Source organism: Triticum aestivum, chromosome 5B (assembly GCF_018294505.1).
Source record: "Triticum aestivum cultivar Chinese Spring chromosome 5B, IWGSC CS RefSeq v2.1, whole genome shotgun sequence".
Lineage (NCBI taxonomy): Eukaryota > Viridiplantae > Streptophyta > Magnoliopsida > Poales > Poaceae > Triticum > Triticum aestivum.
This window is the reverse complement of record NC_057807.1, coordinates 459,269,690-459,288,871: the sequence shown is the minus strand read 5'-3', so window position 1 is coordinate 459,288,871 and position 19,182 is coordinate 459,269,690.

Here is a 19,182-nt window from a genome sequence, read left to right as displayed (position 1 = left end):
TAAAGTGCATTGAATACTATGAGAAGTTTGATTCTTGATGATTGTTTTGAGATATGAGGATGGTGATATTAGAGACATGCTAGTAGAGTAGTTGTGAATTTGAGGAATACTTGTGTTAACGTTTGTGATTCCCGTAGCATGCACGTATGGTGAACCGTTATGTGATGAAGTTGGAGCATGATTTATTTACCGATTGCCTTCTTTATGCGTGGAGGTTGGGATCGCGTGATGGTTAAACCCTACCAACTCTTCCCCTAGGAGCATGCGTGTAATACTTTGTTTTTATGACTTGTAGATTTTTGCAATAATTATGTGAGTTCTTTATGACTAATGTTGAGTCCATGGATTATACACACTCTCACCCTTCCATCATTGCTAGCCTCTCTAGTACCACATAACTCTCACCGGTACCATACACCCACCATATACCTTCCTCAAAACAGCCACCATACCTACATATTATGGCATTTCCATAGCCATTCGAAGATATATTGCCATGCAACTTTCCATCGTTCCGTTTATTATGACATGCTCCATCATTGTCATATTTCCTTGCATGATCATGTAGTTGACATCGTATTTGTGGCAAAGCCACCATTCATAATTTTTCATACATGTTACTCTTGAATCATTGCACATCCTGGTACACCGCCAGAGGCATTCACATAGAGTCATATTTTGTTCTAAGTATTGAGTTGTTATTCTTGAGTTGTAAGTAAATAAAAGTGTAATGATCTTCATTATTAGAGCATTGTCCCATGTGAGGAAAGGATGATGGAGACTATGATTCCCCCACAAGTTGGGATGAGACTCCGGACTAAATAATAAAAAAAGAGGCCATAAAAAAGAGAAAAGGCCCAAATAAAAAAAATGAGAGAAAAAGAGATAAGGGGCAATGCTACTATCCTTTTACCACACTTGTGCTTCAAAGTAGCACCATGATCTTCATGATAGAGAGTTTCCTATGTTGTCACTTTCATATACTAGTGGGAATTTTTCATTATATAACATGGCTTGTATATTCCAATGATTGTCTTCCTCAAAAGTGCCCTAGATCTTCTTGAGCAAGCAAGTTGGATGCACACCCACTTAGTTTCTTTTGTTGAGCTTTCATAAACTTATAGCTCTAGAGCATCCGTTGCATGGCAATCCCTACTCACTCACATTAATATCTATCGATGGGAATCTCCACAGCCCATTGATACGCCTAGTTGATGTGAGACTATCTTCTCCTTTTTGTCTTCTCCACAACCACCATTCTATTCCACCTATAGTGATATGTCCATGGCTCATGCTCATGTATTGCGTGAAGATTGAAAAAGTTTGAAAATACTAAAGTATGAAACAATTTCTTGGCTGAAACGGGGTTGTGCATGATTAAATACTTTGTGTGATGAAGATAGAGCATAGCCAGACTATATGATTTTGTAGGGATAACTTTCTTTGGCCATGTTATTTTGAGAAGACAAGATTGCTTTGTTAGTATGCTTGAAGTATCATTGTTTTTATGTCAATATTAAACTTTTGTCTTGAATATTTTGAATCTGAACATTCATGCCACAATAAAGAAAATTACATTGTTAAATATGCTAGGTATCATTCCATATCAAAAATTCTGTTTTTATCATTTACCTACTTGAGAACGAGCAGGAATTAAGCTTGGGGATGCTTGATATGTCTCCAACGTATCTATAATTTTTTATTGTTCCATGCTATTATATTATCTATTTTGGATGTTTAATGGGCTTGCATATGCTCTTTTATATTATTTTTGGGACTAACCTATTAATCGGAGGCCCAGTGCCATATTCTGTTTTTGCCTATTTTAGAGTTTTGTAGAAAAGGAATATCAAACGGAGTCCAAACAGAATGAAACCTTCGCGAGGATTTTTATCGGACCAAAAGCAATCCAGAAGACTTGGAGTTAATGTCTAGACTCTACGAGGAGGCCACGAGGCAGGAGGGCGCTAGAGGGGGTAGGCGCACCCCCCACCCTCGTGGGCCCCTCGTAGCTCCACCGACGTACTTCTTTCCCCTATACATACTCTTATACCCTAGAAACATCAGGGGAGCCACGAAACCACTTTTCCACCGCTGCAACCTTCTGTACCCGTGAGATCCCATCTTGGGGCGTTTTCCGGCGATCTGTCGGAGGGGAATCGATCACGGAGGGCTTCTACATCAACACCATTGCCTCTCCGATGAAGTGTGAGTTGTTTACCACAGACCTTCGGGTCCATAGTTATTAGCTAGATGGCTTCTTCTCTCTCTTTGATTCTCAATACAAATTTCTCCTCAATGTTCTTGGAGATCTATTCGATGTAATACTGTGGCACCCCGGCTCATAGAAACCGGAACGCCCCGTATTCCAGCCCAGAGAACGAGGAAAAGTCTTTTAGAATACGGCACTGCTTAGCATAGAACAAATCAGCTCTTTATTACTATCTATATTGGGTAAAAGGGGTTCCGATATAATGGGGAATTACATAGGCAAGGTGATACTACGCCTGCATGGTTGTTCTATGCAAGCAGCAGAACAACACGAAGCAGCGGAACAACGACAACGGTGGTGAACTCCACTCCACAGGGACTCTGGCTGGAATGCTTATCCTAGCTTGCAAACAAACAGTCCATGGCAAACAATTAATCAAATCCGGCATGACCTTCAATCTGGCATGACATGCCAGGTCAGTACATTGAATCTACTTGCAAGCTCACAATAACCAGAAGCATTCAAGCAAAACAACAGCATGGTAATTACGGGTTAAGCAAAAATTAACATGAGTCATCAGAACAATCATGGCGTGCACAACTAAACATGATACAACTTTAGCATGGCATAAGCATATACACATGATGATACTAACATGCAACATGATGACACTATCATGCACCAACTTACTTTGCTCGGATTACCTCGTAACCATCACATGCATCACTTACCATCCTTGGACATCACATGATCATCTCAAGATCAAATCAAGCTTGGTATAAACAATACTGTAGTAATGAAAACATGACCACAAGGAGCTTGACCTTTACCCATGATTCTCGCACAACATCACAAGTACTCAATAACTTGGTATCCTCGATACCACTCGGTTCCTCTCACGATCACATAAAGATCAACCAACTTCTTTCCTCGTTGGAGGCACCGGCAAGAGGCATGACAAAGGACCGAATCAAGACCCCCCATAAAGGTAAATGTGGTTGCACTCGTCAACTCTATTCAGAGGCACCATGACTCAGCCAACAGTTGTTCAAGTTCAATTAAGTCCGGTTAAACTTGAATGCAATAAGCTGAGTCATATGAAAATACATGATGCAACTACAATGCAGGAGCATGATATAAACATAATCATGGATGCAGCATAAATCTTAAGCATAACAATAGTGAGTCATTTATCCAGATAAGCATGGCATACTGATGAGCATCACGAACATAACACTACTCATGGCATAACTACTAGCATCAACAACTACTACCATGCAAGAACATAACGGTAATACTACCATGCAAGCATTTAACCAACTGGATGCAAAGGAACATGCATAGCAACGGCACTCGGAACGGACAATAGTGATGCCCCGAAGACCATCACCAACATCAACATGTAATACTACCATGCATGACATACCAAAGTAATACTAGCAAGAACACAAGTTAACCAGATGCAACGAAACATAGCACGAAGGTGAACATGAAACTATAAGCAGTACCGAAACAACGATAACAGTTGCAGTAAAAATAACAAATAGTTATTAAACGTTCAAGTGGAAAACCATGGCTATTGCATGGCCAGCATGCAAGTGCATGTTGTGGCTTGCCTGGGGGTGAAGGATACTCCGGGGAGATGTGCGGAGCAACCGCGCAAAGAACCGCCGGAAAAGGTTCTCTCTCGGAGGGGGCTGATTAGGGGCAAGGGCAAAATGATCATTTTCAGTATATCAAAACGATATTGAAAATAAGGGGAACAGATCGTTCTCGACAAGACAAAGACGTGGGCGTTGGTTTCACCTTAATCGGAGTCTCGAGCAAAAAGATACAAGGGATTTTTTGCCAGGGACCCGTGTGTAAAGAAATATTTTTCAGCCTGGGCCTAAATAGAAAAACTGAAAGCGCATTCTAGGAACTACGCTTTTGGGACAGTGAAAGCGTACTTTTGGCCGAAGCGTTAGCACTTTATGCTTTCACTAAAATGAAAGCGTATAATGGAAACTACGCTTCCACTTATCTAGCTAGGCAGTGGCGGGGCCGGGGCTTGTCTCGCTGATGTGCGGGTCCCACGGGGTGGGGCCCGTCACTTATCCACGCTGGCCAGGCGGGGTCAACACCGTGTAGCTGACAGGCGGGGTCCGCGGCTAGCTGGCAAGGAGGGGTCTGCGGCTTCTTCTCCTTCCCGACGTCGCCTGACGGAGGCAGAGGGAGTTCACCGGTGAGGCTCGTGTTGCCGACTCGGGCCATCATTCGGGGCGCCGCAACCATCGACGAGCTCGGGAGAGGACACCGCCTTCATCCCAGCTAGACACAGACATCGAGGAGGACCGGATCGACAAGGGCCAGGGCTCCAGCGGAGATGGCTTTGGTAGGAAAAGGGCATCACGGCCAGAGGCCACCAGAGGATAAGGGCAACGGCGGGGAGGCCCTAGGGGTGTGGTGGAGGCTACTAGAGGTGGTGGACAGAGGGGGGAAAGGCTTGGCTTGCTCGAATTTGAATAGTGGCTGGCGGCGACCAAGGAAGCCTACTGCAGCGAGGCGGGGCTCCGGGGCTTGGGCAACTAAATAGGGAGGGGTATGGGAGTGAAGGGGAGCTGCTGGTGTGGTCGGGAGGCGAGGGGAGGGGCTTAAATAGTCGAGGCTGAGGCGGTTGGCTCGGGTGCCACCACGGGAGGTCCGGCCAAGTCTCTGGCGACGACAACAATCATGGGAGGGTGCCGGAAGGCAACGAGGCTCGGGGACAAGAAGAGTAAGAAGCCAGTAGAGGAGGAAGGCGACGCGGTCACAGGCGCACACTATGCATCGAGGGGGACAACTCACAGGAGAAGAAGACGGAGGGGGCAAGGGCTCCAGAGGGACGGCGACTGCTCAAGGAAGCTGCTAGACAAGGCTAGGCGACGAGGGGACAAGTGCACAACAAGGGAGAAGAAGACAGAGGCTCTAGAGTGCGCGAGTGACATACCAAAACGGTGGTCACCGCGTGAGCTGGCGCATGCAGGGCACAACGATCGGCCAAATCATGTCTGGTGGAAGGACCCTGCTACCCTTGGTCCAAAGGAAGCAACAACATGGTCCAGGGGCAAAGAAGAGAAAACCATGAGTCTCCAAACTAGCTGAACAGCAAGGTGTTTGATGCCTTCTGCAGAAGATTGGTCGGGAGGATAAGACTGAGCTTTGGCTGAGGTTGATCACTCACTAAGGTGACTGAGATGGCATGGTTTCAGCTCAAGGGGAGGGGTTTAGCTAGCAGTTGTTGGGTAAGTGCATATTTGGTCCAGAAAAGAAAATTGGATGATGCACTCACTTAGAGAAGCAACTTGATGTCAATTTGGGCAAGGCAGAGTTATTTGGCCATATGAAGATGCTGAAAAAGGATTCACACCATTTGGATAAACCAAAATGGTACTTCCTTCACAAACATCCCCACTGGCCAGAAAATTGCAAAACTTCTAGGGGGGAAATGGCTAGATGAAATATGCCCAAATTGGCTGGAGATAGGTTATATCGATAAGAGAAGGCCTACAAAAATTTGCAGCCATAATGGAGCAAGATAAAATATACTTGCTTCACAAACTGAAATTTTGGCAGAAACAAAGATTTGAAGCTGTGCTCACATGGAGACATGACATGAGCTCAACTTTGGTGGAGGTCTAAGATATGATGATATGAAGGGCCATGCAAAATTTCAACTCATTTGGATATTCCTAGCTTGTACCTCCTTCACAAAGTTTCTTTCTGGACAGAAACTTTGGAAAATCATAATTAAATGACTACTAGGCAAATGAGGTTGCATTTTGTCATGTGGAAATGATATGGACAGGAAAAGATGTTCAAGGAGTTTGTGGTCAATTGGGAAAAGGAAAATAGCACTTGCTTCACAATGTGCCATTTAGGGTAGAATAGGAAATGAATTATTTAAGGATGATGATAAACATGGAAAATGAAATATTTTGCCATATTTGAGGAAGATATGACCCAAACAATTTATGAGAATTATTTGGGAATTTCAGGAGTGAAGGAAATATAGGTTGCTTCACAACCTAGGGTAAAAAGTATAATTCCTTTAATAGAAAAGGAATATTCCCATTAAAAAGAATATTAGGATTTGGGCAAGGATGAAAATGGCAAGGTCTAGGGAAGGATTTGGGAATGACAAGCCACTCTGGAAGCAAAGAAGAGGTCATCTTCTTTAGTTTCCAGACCACAAAGCCACGGAAAAAGAAAACCCAGGCAAAAACCTCAGAAAATCAAAAGAAAAAGAAAGGGCCAAAAATCAGGTTGTTACAACTCTTACCCCCTTAAAGAAATCTCGTCCTCGAGATTGGTTGCTCAGGGAACAAGTCTGAATATATCTGACCTTAAGGAAACCATTTCTAACTCGGGTATCCTTTTTCCTTTATTGTTGTTCCCACTAAATTTTTCATTTGACTTTCCTAGCTAGCTTTGGGGTGGTTTGATTCACTGTATCCACATTGTGACAGATCCTTGCTGGTTCATGCTTATACTGGCTCCAATTATTTTCATATCTGCTGACTTAGCTGACTGTGATAGCTCATCATGATTGTAATATATGCCTGTTTCACAAATCTGAGAGTGATTTCCGATTGATCCAGCACTGACAATCTTCCATGAATTTGTGATCAGATTTTCCTTATGAACACCCAAGCTCTGACTCCTTGCATGGGGTTTCTCCACTCAATGCAGATCCTTTGGGTTCCAAACAGTGAGTTGAGGCATAACCGTTTCCTGACAGATTCCGACTCATCGCAGAAGTTTCTGATTCATCTTAACTGGCTCCACTGTCTTGAGTATCCGATCTGTACCAAATATTTAACTGTCTCGTGTCGTGGCCTGCATGAAGGGTATATACGATAATATCCTAAGACTGTACTGATGGTAGTTCAGACAGACAAAATTTTATCCATGCCAAGCTATCCTCGATAATTGAGGCACATGCTTCGAGACTGTTATTCACATTCTGATTGCTCATTCTGTCAGCATATCCATGGGGATCAATACTGACTTAGACTGTCCGGTGTATCTGCACCATGCGGTTCTTGCAACAAGTATTAGTCTTGCTCCTTCATTACTGCTTTCTTGCCTGGATCCTTGGGTGAAGGAGCGGGGTCATATTGTTTCTCTATGTGACCATAGGTTCTGTCGAGTGCAATATTTTGACAGGCATACTCTTATCCGCATCTTCTGACATGGTAACCCATTAACTGGCAGGTTCAATACCTCTCAAGTTCTGATCGTAGGAAAATGATTATCCGAACCCTTGCAAGAAATTGGCAAATAAATCAGTAGCCACCAGAACGGTCTTTACAACTCAGATCTGGGGCATTACTGAAATAACTCAACCAAGGCTCAGGACGGCCGAAAGGCAGCTCAGAGCATGAGACCGGGTTGATAATTAAGAAGAAGATGGCAGCTCCCTAAAATAGCCAAAAAGAAGCTATAGGGCTACTTTCACAAAAGAAACTCAACAGCTGTACGAGACAACCGAAAAGCAGCTCAGAACTCGTGACAGTCCTTAAAGAGAGTAATAAAAATCGGCATCCACCCTGGATAGCTAAAAATAGCCCAGATCACAGGCGTGTTGCCTTCATTGGAGAAAAGGAGGCAGGGGCTCATCAAGATCATCTTCTAGGTTCACAGGTACTTGTACTGAGCTCATTGTTGTCGTCAATTTTCATAATCTTTTTCACACTGTGGTGTATAGCTGGCTTCCTTATTTTAACAATCCTCACTTGACTGCCAGATCCTCATTCGAGTGACTTGTAATACCTTGGTGGTATGCTGACTGCATATATATGAGCATCTGATTCTCGAGGCGGACTTATTTCCTGACTGAACTGTTGCAGATTTGATTCTTGAGATGTACTGCCATATACTATCAATCTTGCACATAGCTTATCTTCTTGCTGAGTTGATCATTTTTGCTATGAAGAGTGCACTTCGAGGAAAACTTGATTATCCGTATCACGATCAGATATCCCCAAATCTCAATGCAGTCGGCTGAAAATTCCATATTGTGTTGAGGAGTGCCCACTAATGCAAACTTGATACTGACAGTCCATCCAGGATTTCTTTTGCATTCAGACAAGATTTTCCCAATTTCACTGTAGTCTGCTGATAATTCCATTTTTTTAGTTGAGCTTCCAAATATGCATTCCTTGCTGACTCTTTGGGTCCGGTGTCGGTGATGAGGAACTTTAATAAGGGGAAATTTTTTAACACCGAAGGCCCAAAGAAACAAACAAAAGAAACAACAAAAACCAAAAGCTCACAAGCATACTTATATTATAAAGCAATCAACACATATTACTGCTACTTACACAATATTATGCATGCACACCTAAGCACACAAATGTCGCTGAAACTCCGGTATTGCGGTCTAGTATGCTGTGACGGCGTGCATGAAAGTGAAATCCGTGTGTGGAAAGGGTTGGTGTAACCAAGGCTACACCAAGCGTTGGCTGAACTCCGGTTGCGACTGGATGGATACGGAGGCAGGACAGACTTGGTGATCATGGGTCGGAACACAGAGGTCATAGCCACATCATCATCAAGCGTACAAAAGGAAATCATACACGTCCAAAAATGGAATGATAGGGGAAGATAGGGGAGGAAAAGCAAGACTTGATGGCATTGCCCTTTTTCTGATATCAAAAATCAGTAAGGGTTTCCCAAGGGACGATATGGATGGCACGATTCGGGATAGAGACAAGTCTATCACCAAAATAATATGGGTGGATAGCGGAAAGATATCGACGTGATACCTGAGCATAATTCCTGCAAATGGTGTCCGGAACACTAGGTACCAGGGCATCACTCTGCTAGGACAGAGATGACGCCAAACACCGAAAAGCAGGCATGCTAAGAAGGAGGGTGCAGGTAGTGGATTGAAACCGATACCACCTACACTCATAAGATAAACCGTTAGCGACAAGATAATGAGTCTATATGCATGCTATGCAACAAACAAATGCAGCAATCAAATGCAACAAACCAACTGGGGTCTACTCTACCATTTTCTAACGTTCGCGCGGACTAAGGCGTCCTACAGCTAGACCTGCTCTGATACCAAGCATGTGGCAGCCCGGCTCAGAGAAACCGGAATGCCCTATATTCTAGCCCAGAGATCGAGTAGAAGTCTTGTCAAATACGACACTGCTTAGCATAGAAGAAATCAGCTCTTTATTACAATCTATATTGGGTACAAGGGGTTCCAATATAACGGGGAATTACATCGGCAAGGCGACACTATGCCTACACGGTTGTTCTATGCAAGCAGCAGAACAACACGAAGTAGCGGAATAACTTCTAGCAGCGGAACAATGATGATGGGCTAGAACGCTTATCCTAGCTCGCAAACAAAGAATCCACGGGAAACAATCAATCAAATACGGTATGACCTGCAAACTGGCATGACACGCTAGGTCAGTACATTGAATGTACTTGCAAGCTCACAATAACCAGAAGCATTCAAGACAAACAACAGCATGGCAAATACAGGTTAAGCAGAAATTAACATGATGTCATCAGAACAACATGGCGTGCACAACTAAACATGATACAACTTTAGCATGGCATAAGCATATAAACATGATGATACTAACATGCAACATGATGACACTATCATGCACCAACTTACTCTGCTCGGGTTACCTCGTAACCATCACATGCATCACTTACCATCCTCGAACATCACACGATCATCTCAGGATCAAATCAAGCTTGGTATAAACAATACCGTAGTAATCAATACATGACCACAAGGATCTTGACCTTTACCCATGATTCTCGCATAACATCACAACTACTCAATAACTCAGTATCCTTGATACCACTGTATTCCTCTCACGATCACATAAAGATCAACCAACTTCTTTCATCATTGAACCGATGTTGTTATTAAGCACATCATTATTATTACTCTTGACCCATAGTGTGACTGACTACGAACTAGGCCCTTATCCGCAGGCATGGCTATCGATAGATTTAACACACATGCCCTGTCCCGAAACAACGATAACAGTTGAAGTAAAACAAACAAACAGTTATTAAACGTTCAAGTTGAAAACCATGGCTATTGCATGGCCAACATGCAAGTGGGTGTTGTGGCTTGCCTGGTGGTGAAGGATACTCCGGGAGATGTGCGGTGAAGCCGTGGAAAGAACCACCGGAAAAGGTTCTCTCTTGGAGGGGACTGATTAGGGGCAAGGGAAAAAAATTTCATTTCCAGTAGGTCAAACCATATTTAAAAAGAGGGGAACAGAACGGGCTCGACATACGAAGACGTGGGCATTGGTTTCACCTTAATCGGAGTCTCGAGCAAAAAAGATGCGAGGGGTTTTCTGCCAGGAACACATTTGTAAAGAAATATTTTTCAGCTTGGGCCCAAACAGAAAAACTGAAAGTGCATTCTTGGAACTACACTTTCGGGACAGGGCAAGCGTACTTTTGGCCGAAGCTGCAGCACTTTACGCTTTCACTAAAACGAAAGCATATAATGGAAACTACGATTCCACTTATCCAGCTAGGTAGTGGTGGGGCCGGGTCTTGTTTCGCTGACGTGCGTGTCCCACGAGGTGGGGCCCGTCACTTATCCACGCTAGCTAGGCGGGGCCAACACCATGCAGCTGACAGGCGGGGCGCACGGCCAGCTGGCAAGGATGGGTCGGCGGCTTCTTCTCCTTCCCATTGCCGCCCGACAGAGGCAGAGGGAGTTCGCTAGGGGCTCATCCCGCCGGCTCCGGCCATCATTCGGCGTGCCGCGACCATCGACGAGCTCAGGAGAGGATGCTGCCTCCGTCCTGGCTAGACACAAACATCGAGGAGGACCGGCGCGACAAGGGCCATGGCTCAAGCGGAGATGGCTTCGGGAGGGAAAGGGCATCACGGCCAGAGGCCACCAGAGGATAAGGGCAATGGCGGGGAGGACCTAGGGGTGTGGTGGAGGCTACTAGAGGTGGTGGATGGAGGGGGGGGAAGGCTTGGCTTCCTCGAATTTGAGCAGTGGCCGGCGGCGGCCAAGGCGGCCTACTGTAGCGAGGAGGGGCTTCGGGGCTCAGGCAAGTAGCTAGGGAGGGGTCTGGGAGTGAGGGGGAGCTGCTGGTGCGGTCGGGAGGCGAGGGGAGGGGCTTAAATAGACGAGGCCGAGGCGGTTGGCTCGGGTGCCGCCACGGAAGGTCCGGCCAAGTCTCTAACGATGACAGCAATCACGGGAGGGCACCAGAAGGCGGCGAGGAAGGGAACGGATGAGCTGCAGAGGTCACGGAGACAAGCAGAGCTCGGGGACAAGAAGAGGAAGAAGCCAACAAGGAGGAAGATGGCGCGGTCACAGGCGCACACTATGCATCGAGGGGGACAGCTCACCGGAGAAGAAGATGGAGGGGGCAAGGGCTCCAGAGGGACGACAACTTCTTGGGGAAGCTGTTAGACAAGTCTAGGCGACGAGGGGACAAGTGCACAGCGAGGGAGAAGAAGAGAGAGGCGCTAGAGCACGGGGGTGACATGCCAAAATGGTGGTCACCGCGTGAGCTGGTGCATGCAGGGAACAACGATCGGCCAAATCATGTCTGGTGGAGGGACCCTGCTACCCTTAGTCCAAAGGAAGCAACAAAATGGTCCAGGGGCAAAGAAGAGAAAACCAGGAAGCTCCAAACTAGCTGAACAATAGGGTTATTGATGCCTTCTATAGAAGATTAGTCGGGAGGATAAGACCGAGCTTTGACTGAGGTCGATCACTCACTAAGGTGACTGAGATGGCATGGTTTCAACTCAAGGGGAGGGGTTTAGCTAGCAGTTGCTGTGTAAGTGCATATTTGGTCCATAAAAGAAAATTGGATGATGCACTCACATAGAGAAGCAACTTGATCTCAATTTGGGCAAGGCGGAGTAATTTGGCCATATGAAGATGCTGAAAAAGGTTTCACACCATTTGGATAAACTAAAATGGTACTTCCTTCACAAACATCCCCACGGGCCAGAAACTTGCAAAAATTCTAGGGGGAAACTGGCTAGATGAAATATTCCGAAATTGGCTGGAGATAGGTTATATGGATAACAGAAGGCCTAGCAAAATTGGCAGCCATAATGGTGCAAGATAAAATATACTTGCTTCACAAACTGAAATTTTGGGCAGAAACAAAGATTTGAAGATGTGCTCACATGGAGGCATGAAATGAGCTCAACTTTGGTGGAGGGCTATGATATGATGATATGAAGGGCCATGCAAAATTTCAACTCATTTGGATATGCCTAGCTTGTACCTCCTTCACAAAGTTTCTTTCTGGACATAAACTTTGGAAAATGATAATTAAATGACTACTAGGCAGATGAGGTTGCATTTTGGCATGTGGCAATGATATGGAGATAAAAATATGTCCAAGGAGTTTAAGGTCAATTGCGAAAAGTAAAATAGCACTTGCTTCACAATGTGCCATTTAGGGCAGAATAGGAAATGAATTATTTTAGGATGATGATAAACATGGCAAATGAAATATTTTGCCATATTTGAGGAAGATATGACCCAAAAAAATTATGAGAATTATTTGGGAATTTTAGGAGTGAAGGAAATATAGGTTGCTTCACAACCTAAGGCAAAAAGGAAAATTCCTTTAATAGAAATGGAATATTCCCAATAAAAAGAATATTGAGATCTTGGGTTAGGATGAAAATGGCAAGGTCTAGGGAAGGATTTGGGAATGACAAGCCACTCTAGAAGCAAAGAAGAGGTCATATTCTTCAGTTTCCAGGCCACAAAGCCACGGAAAAAGAAAACTCACGCAAAAACCTCAGAAAATCAAAAGAAAAAGAAAGGGCCCAAAATCAGGCTGTTACAAATACTCTTTTGTAGTGTGTTTGCCGAGATCCGACGAATTGTGGATTTATGATTAATATTATCTATGAATATTATTTGGTTCTTCTCTGAATTCTTATATGCTTGATTTGATATCTTTGCAAGTCTCTTCAAATTATCGGTTTAGTTTGGCCTACTAAATTGATCTTTCTTGCAATGGGAGAAGTGCTTAGCTTTGGGTTCAATCTTGCGGTGTCCTTTCCAAGTGACAGTAGGGGCAGCAAGGCACATATTGTATTGTTGCCATCGAGGATAAAAAGATGGGGTTTATATCATATTGCTTGAGTTTATCCTTCTACATCATATCATCTTGCTTAATGCGTTACTACATTCTTATGAACATAATACTGTAGATGTGTTCGGGATTGCGGTTGATGTGTGGAGTAATAATATTAGATGCGGAATCGTTTTGGAATACTTGACACAGACGTAATGCCTATGTTCATGATCATTGCCTTAGGTATCTTCATAATTATGCGCTCTTCTATCAATTGCTCGGCAGTAATTTGTTCACCCACCGTAATACATGCTATCTTGGGAAAAGCCACTAGTGAAACCTATGCCCCCCATGTCTCTTTCTTATTATATTACATCTCTTTTATTTACATCGCATCTCATTTACTATTTTGCAATCTTTACTTTCCAATCTATACAACAAAAATACCAAAAATATTTACTTTACTATCTCTATCAGATCTCACTTTTGCGAGTGACCGTGAAGGGATTGACAACCTCTTATCGCGTTGGTTGCAAGGTTCTTGATTGTTTGTGCAGGTACTAGGTGACTTGTGTGTCGTCTCCTACTCGATTGATACCTTGGTTCTCAAAACTGAGGGAAATACTTACCCTACTTTGCTGCATCACCCTTTCCTCTTCAAGGGAAAACCAACAAATGCTCAAAAGGTAGCAATCTATCAAAGAGTTTATGGGTTCTATTTGAGCTGGTTTCGAAGGATTATTAGTGGGCTAGATTTCCTAGGGGGTGAGACAAAAAAGAGACCTCACTAGCAGTTTATATGTTCCTTTCTTTTCACTCGTGCTTTGTGCATAACATAGTGTCGGGGGGATGAACCCCATACAGGCAACGGAACCCGGATCTATTTCAAAAACAGCGGGGCCCGCATCTCCCCGCAAACCGGCATGCGCCAGGCCGGGTCGCTCGACCCAGCAAGACGCGCAACCCGGCCAAGACCCTCAACTCGGCAAGGTACCTCGACCTGGCCGCAGCAGCTGGCGCAAGGCAACTCAACCCAGCGCAACCTTGGCTTCCCCAGCAAGCCAACCCACACGTGGTGTCCACGACAACCCAGCCACGGGTCAGCTCCCGTCCCATCCAGGCCGTACGATGGGACGAGACCTCAATCACCGATGACCAAGACTACAGTGCCCCCGCCCATGCCCGTGGTCAGCCGGAGCGTGGCAACAGTGCCCCTTAACTACCCCCTGACCAGGGCTGGCACGGCAACAGTGTTCCCGCCCGCACCGCTGACGACAGCAAGCGGCGGCTTGACGGAGAACACTGTGCGCGGCTCGACTCGGCCACGCCATGATGATCGACAAGACGGCGCACAGTCCCCCTAGGCACGTGGGGCCCGCACCTAGGGGAACCCGGCGAACCACAAGCCCCCAAGCAGGACCCAGCCCGGCACCCCGGACGCCGACAATACGGACCCACCGACTCGGCATATTACCATTGTAACCCTGAGTGGGTTGATCTATAAAACCCCCCAGGAGTCCACGCCCACAGGGGCATGAGAGGTAAGATCCCCGGCATGCAAAAGCAAGCAAGATAGGACTAGCCACTACATAGCAACACCAGAGAGAAGGAGCAGCCTGAGCCTTGTCCAACCTCCTTCCTCCCCCATACAGCTCCAGGAGCGACATTGTACTATCGACCATCCAACTAAACTCGGCAGGACTAGGGGTGTTATCTCTCCGGAGAGCCCCGAACCTGGGTATGTCTGGCGTCCCGCGCCCGCGGATATCAACCTCGCTTCTGAAGCCCACCAGCGCCCTCGAGCCTCCTCCTCTCTTTAGCCATCCCTTGGCATCTGCCGTGCACCCACCACGACAGTTGGCGCCCACCCTGGGGCATCTCGAGGAGCTGGCCGGAAGCATGCCTCAGACGGGGCCCTTCTCCTATTCCGACGAGTCCGTCGCTCTGGCGGACGACGTCATCGGCGTGCTCGCGGCCGACGAGTACCCCAGCAAGGTGCTCAGCTACTCCGTCTCCCTGCTCCCTCTCAGCAGCGGATTCACTGCCGGGGCGATGGACGCCCACGTGGAGGTCTTTGTCACCGGCGATGGCGCCTCTTCCTCGTCGAGCAAGGCGAGAAGAGTCGCCGAAGCCGCAGGTGACACGGTGCGGACGGAGCCGTCCGACCCGCTGCGTGCCGTGATGCAGAGCCTCCGCATCCCCATCGGAACCGACGTCGACGCCACCAACATCGCTGAAGCCCGAACCCAGCTCAAGGACAGGCGCCAGCAAATGCTGGACCTGTCCGAGACGCTGGCCGCCACCAGGCGCTGCCTGGAAGCTCCTCAGATGGAGCACGACGCCGCCCACGGGTTCATGCCCGCCGCGGCCGAGCCAAGCCGGGCTGCCGATACCCGCGCTCGGGGTGGAGGGATCGGCCGGGCCTTCGGCGCCGTCCGGACCGTCTACGAGACCCCAGTCAAGAACATGTGCGCTACGTAGGCAGCCGCGGTCGGCCTCGACCAACTTGCGGGCCAGGAGCTCAAGGAGCGCATCGGGCGGATGCGCGAGCTCCTCCACACCGCCAACACCCAGCAGGATCGCCTTAACCAGCTCGCCAAGCCGGCGGGGTCCGGCTCCGCCCGCCTTGGCGGACCCGGCGAACTCCTGTACACGGCCTCCTCGCCGCCCGGCAAGGCGCACTCCGGCCAAGCCCGGACCCAGCACAACCCGGCCGGCACCACCGCTGACGCTCTGGGCAACGAGCCCGCCCTAGAGACCCAATGCGGACTCGGTCAGCATGGCCGGCGTCCGTCTCCAGCCGACCGGGCCCCTCGGGGCCTGGCCGCCAGTCGACTCGGCCCGCGCGCCATCAACAACATCAACGCGCGCCACCGCATCGATCAGCTCGCTCGCTCCCTGGAGGTGGAGGAGAGCGGCGCTATTGGGCCGGCGTGTTTCGGCCCACGCATCCAGGAGGAGCCCTTCCCCAAGGGGTTTGTGCTTCCCCGCGACACCCCCAAGTACAATGGGACCGTGAAGCCAGAAGACTGGCTCACCGACTACACCACGGCCATTGGCATCACCGGTGCCAATCGCTGTCTCGCCGTGCGCTATGCACCGCTCATGCTCCAAGGATCGGCTCGCACATGATTGAACAGCCTGCCGATGGGCAGCATCAACGCATGGGTCGATTTCGAGGAAGCGTTTGTCCGCAACTTCATGGGGACGTACAAACGGCCCGGTCGCCCCAGCCAGCTTGCCATGTGCGTGCAGGGGCCGACGGAGACCGGCCGCGAGTACCTCACACGTTGGACCGAGCTTCAGAACAGCTGCGAGGGCGTCCGTGAAGTCCAGGCGATCCAATACTTCGTCAGTGGGTGCCGAGACGGCACCCTCCTCAAGCACAAGCTTCTACGCTCCGAGACGGCCACCATGGCCGCGCTCATGATGATGGCGGAAGAGTACGCCAAAACCGACTCCGCCATGAAGATCAAGGTGGTGCTGGATGAGGCCGGCAAGGCGAAGCCGGTCCCTCCACAGAAGCCGGCCGGCAAAAGCAGCCGGCAACAGCACCACCAGAACAACAAGCGCAAGGCCGAGTAGCCGGCGCAATGTCACGACAACCGGCTCGTCGCGGCCGCCGAGCCCGCGGCGGACCCGGCAGCAAAGTGCCGGAAGACCGGCAAGATGGCGTGGCAACCCGCCATGAGCTTTGAAGAGATGCTCGACGCCCCATGCAAGCACCACAGCGGCGCAAGACCCTCCACACACACGCTTCGACAGTGCGCCATCACCAAGCGCATCATGAGGGGCGACGTTCCGCCCCCTCCGGCTCCGGCTCCGGCTCCGGGCGCGGGGCAGCCACCTCCACCTCCACCGCCGCCTATCGCCGGCGGCGCGATGCGGAACCAATCTGGTTCGAGGTGATGGACCTGTCCAGCGTGTATCATGCGCTGCTGGGCCAACCCGTGCTTGCCAAGTTCATGGCGGTCCCCCACTACGCGTACTTGAAGATGAAGATGCCAGGTCCCAAGGGCCTCATTACCATCACCGGCGACTACCGCAAGTCTCTGGAGTGCGCCTGAGATGGAGCCAAGCTGGCCGAGTCGCTGGTCATTGCCGAGGAGCGACACTAGCTCGACCGGATCGTCGCCCTGGCCGGCGAGGCCTCCGACACGTCGATCCCGACCCTGGACCCGGCCGATGAGGCCGCCTTCAAGCCCTCCAAGGAAACCAAGAAAGTGAAGCTGAACCCGGAAGACCCCAGCTGCAGCAAGTACGTTGTCGTAGGCGCCCGCCTCGACATCAAATAGGAAGGCGAGCTCGTCGACTTCCTCCGTGAGAATCGGGATATCTTCGCATGGACCCCCAAAGACATGCCGGGTATCCCGAGGAAGTACGCCGAGCACAAACTCCACGTTCGCAAGGACGCCAAGCCTGTCCGTCAACCCCTCCGTCAATTTTCTGAAGAGAAGAGAAGAACCATTGGTGAAGAGGTCGCCAAGCTCTTGGCGGCCGGCTTCATAATGGAAGTGTTTCACCCCGAGTGGCTGGCCAACCCAGTCCTCATCCTAAAGAAGAACAAGACCTGGTGCATGTGTATCGACTACACCAGCCTCAACAAGGCCTGTCCCAAGGATCTGTTCGCCCTCCCGCGGATCGACCAAGTCATCGACTCGACCGCCGTGTGCGAGATGCTGTCCTTCCTGGACGCCTACTCCGGCTATCACCAGATCAAACTGGATCTGGCCAATGCTCTGAAGACGGCCTTCATCACGCACTTCGGGGCGTACTGCTACATCACCATGTCATTCGGGTTGAAGAACGCCGGCGCCACCTTCCAACGCTGCATGCAGAAATGCTTGCTACCGCAACTCGGCAAGAACATCCACGTGTACGTGGACGATATCGTGGTGAAGACCAAGCAGCACCTCACGCTCCTGGACATTTTGAAGGAACCATTCGCCAACCTCCGCGAATACAAGGTCAAGCTCAACCCGGAAAAGTGCGTCTTCAGCGTCCCAGCCAGAAAGCTGCTCGGCTTCCTCGTCTCGGAACGCGGCACCGAGGCGAACCCAGAGAAGATTAAGGCCATCGAGCGCATGCGCAAGCCAACCCGGCTGCGTGATGTCCAGAAGTTTACAGGCTGCCTGGCTTCGGTCTGTCGGTTTCTAAGCCGGCTGGGCGAGAAGGCACTACCCCTATACCAGCTAATGAAGAAAACAAGCCCGTTCGAGTGGAACGGCAAGGCGGACGAAGCCTTCCAAGACCTCAAGCGCATGCTCTCCACCGCACCCGTCCTGGCCGCGCCGACCGACAAGGAGCCGCCGTTGCTCTACATAGCCGCGACCTCACGGGCGGTCAGCACGGTGTTGGTGGTCGAGTGACCGGAGAAGGGCAAGATCCAGGCCGTCCAGTGCCCGGTCTACTACTTGAGCGAAGTGCTCTCCACCTCCAAGCAGAACTACCCGCACTACCAGAAGATGTGATACGACATGTACCTCACCGCCAAGAAGCTGAAGCAGTACTTTCAAGAGCACATCGTCACCGTCGTCATCACGGCGCCGATCGGAGAAATCATCGGGTGCTGGGACGCCTCTGGCCGGGTCGCCAAGTGGGCGATCCAGCTAGCCGGCCACACCATCCTCTACGAGCCCCGCACAATGATCAAGTCTCAGGCCCTGGCCGATTTCCTCGTCGACTGGACCGAGACCCAGTACCTGCCGCCGCCTCCCGACACGACGCATTGGCACATGCACTTCGACGGGTCCAAGATGCGACTCGGCTTAGGGGCCGGCATCGTACTGTCATCTTCGAAGGGTGACCGACTCCGCTATGCACTCCAGATCCACTTCGCCACCTCCAACAACGTCGCCGAATACGAAGCCCTTGTGCACG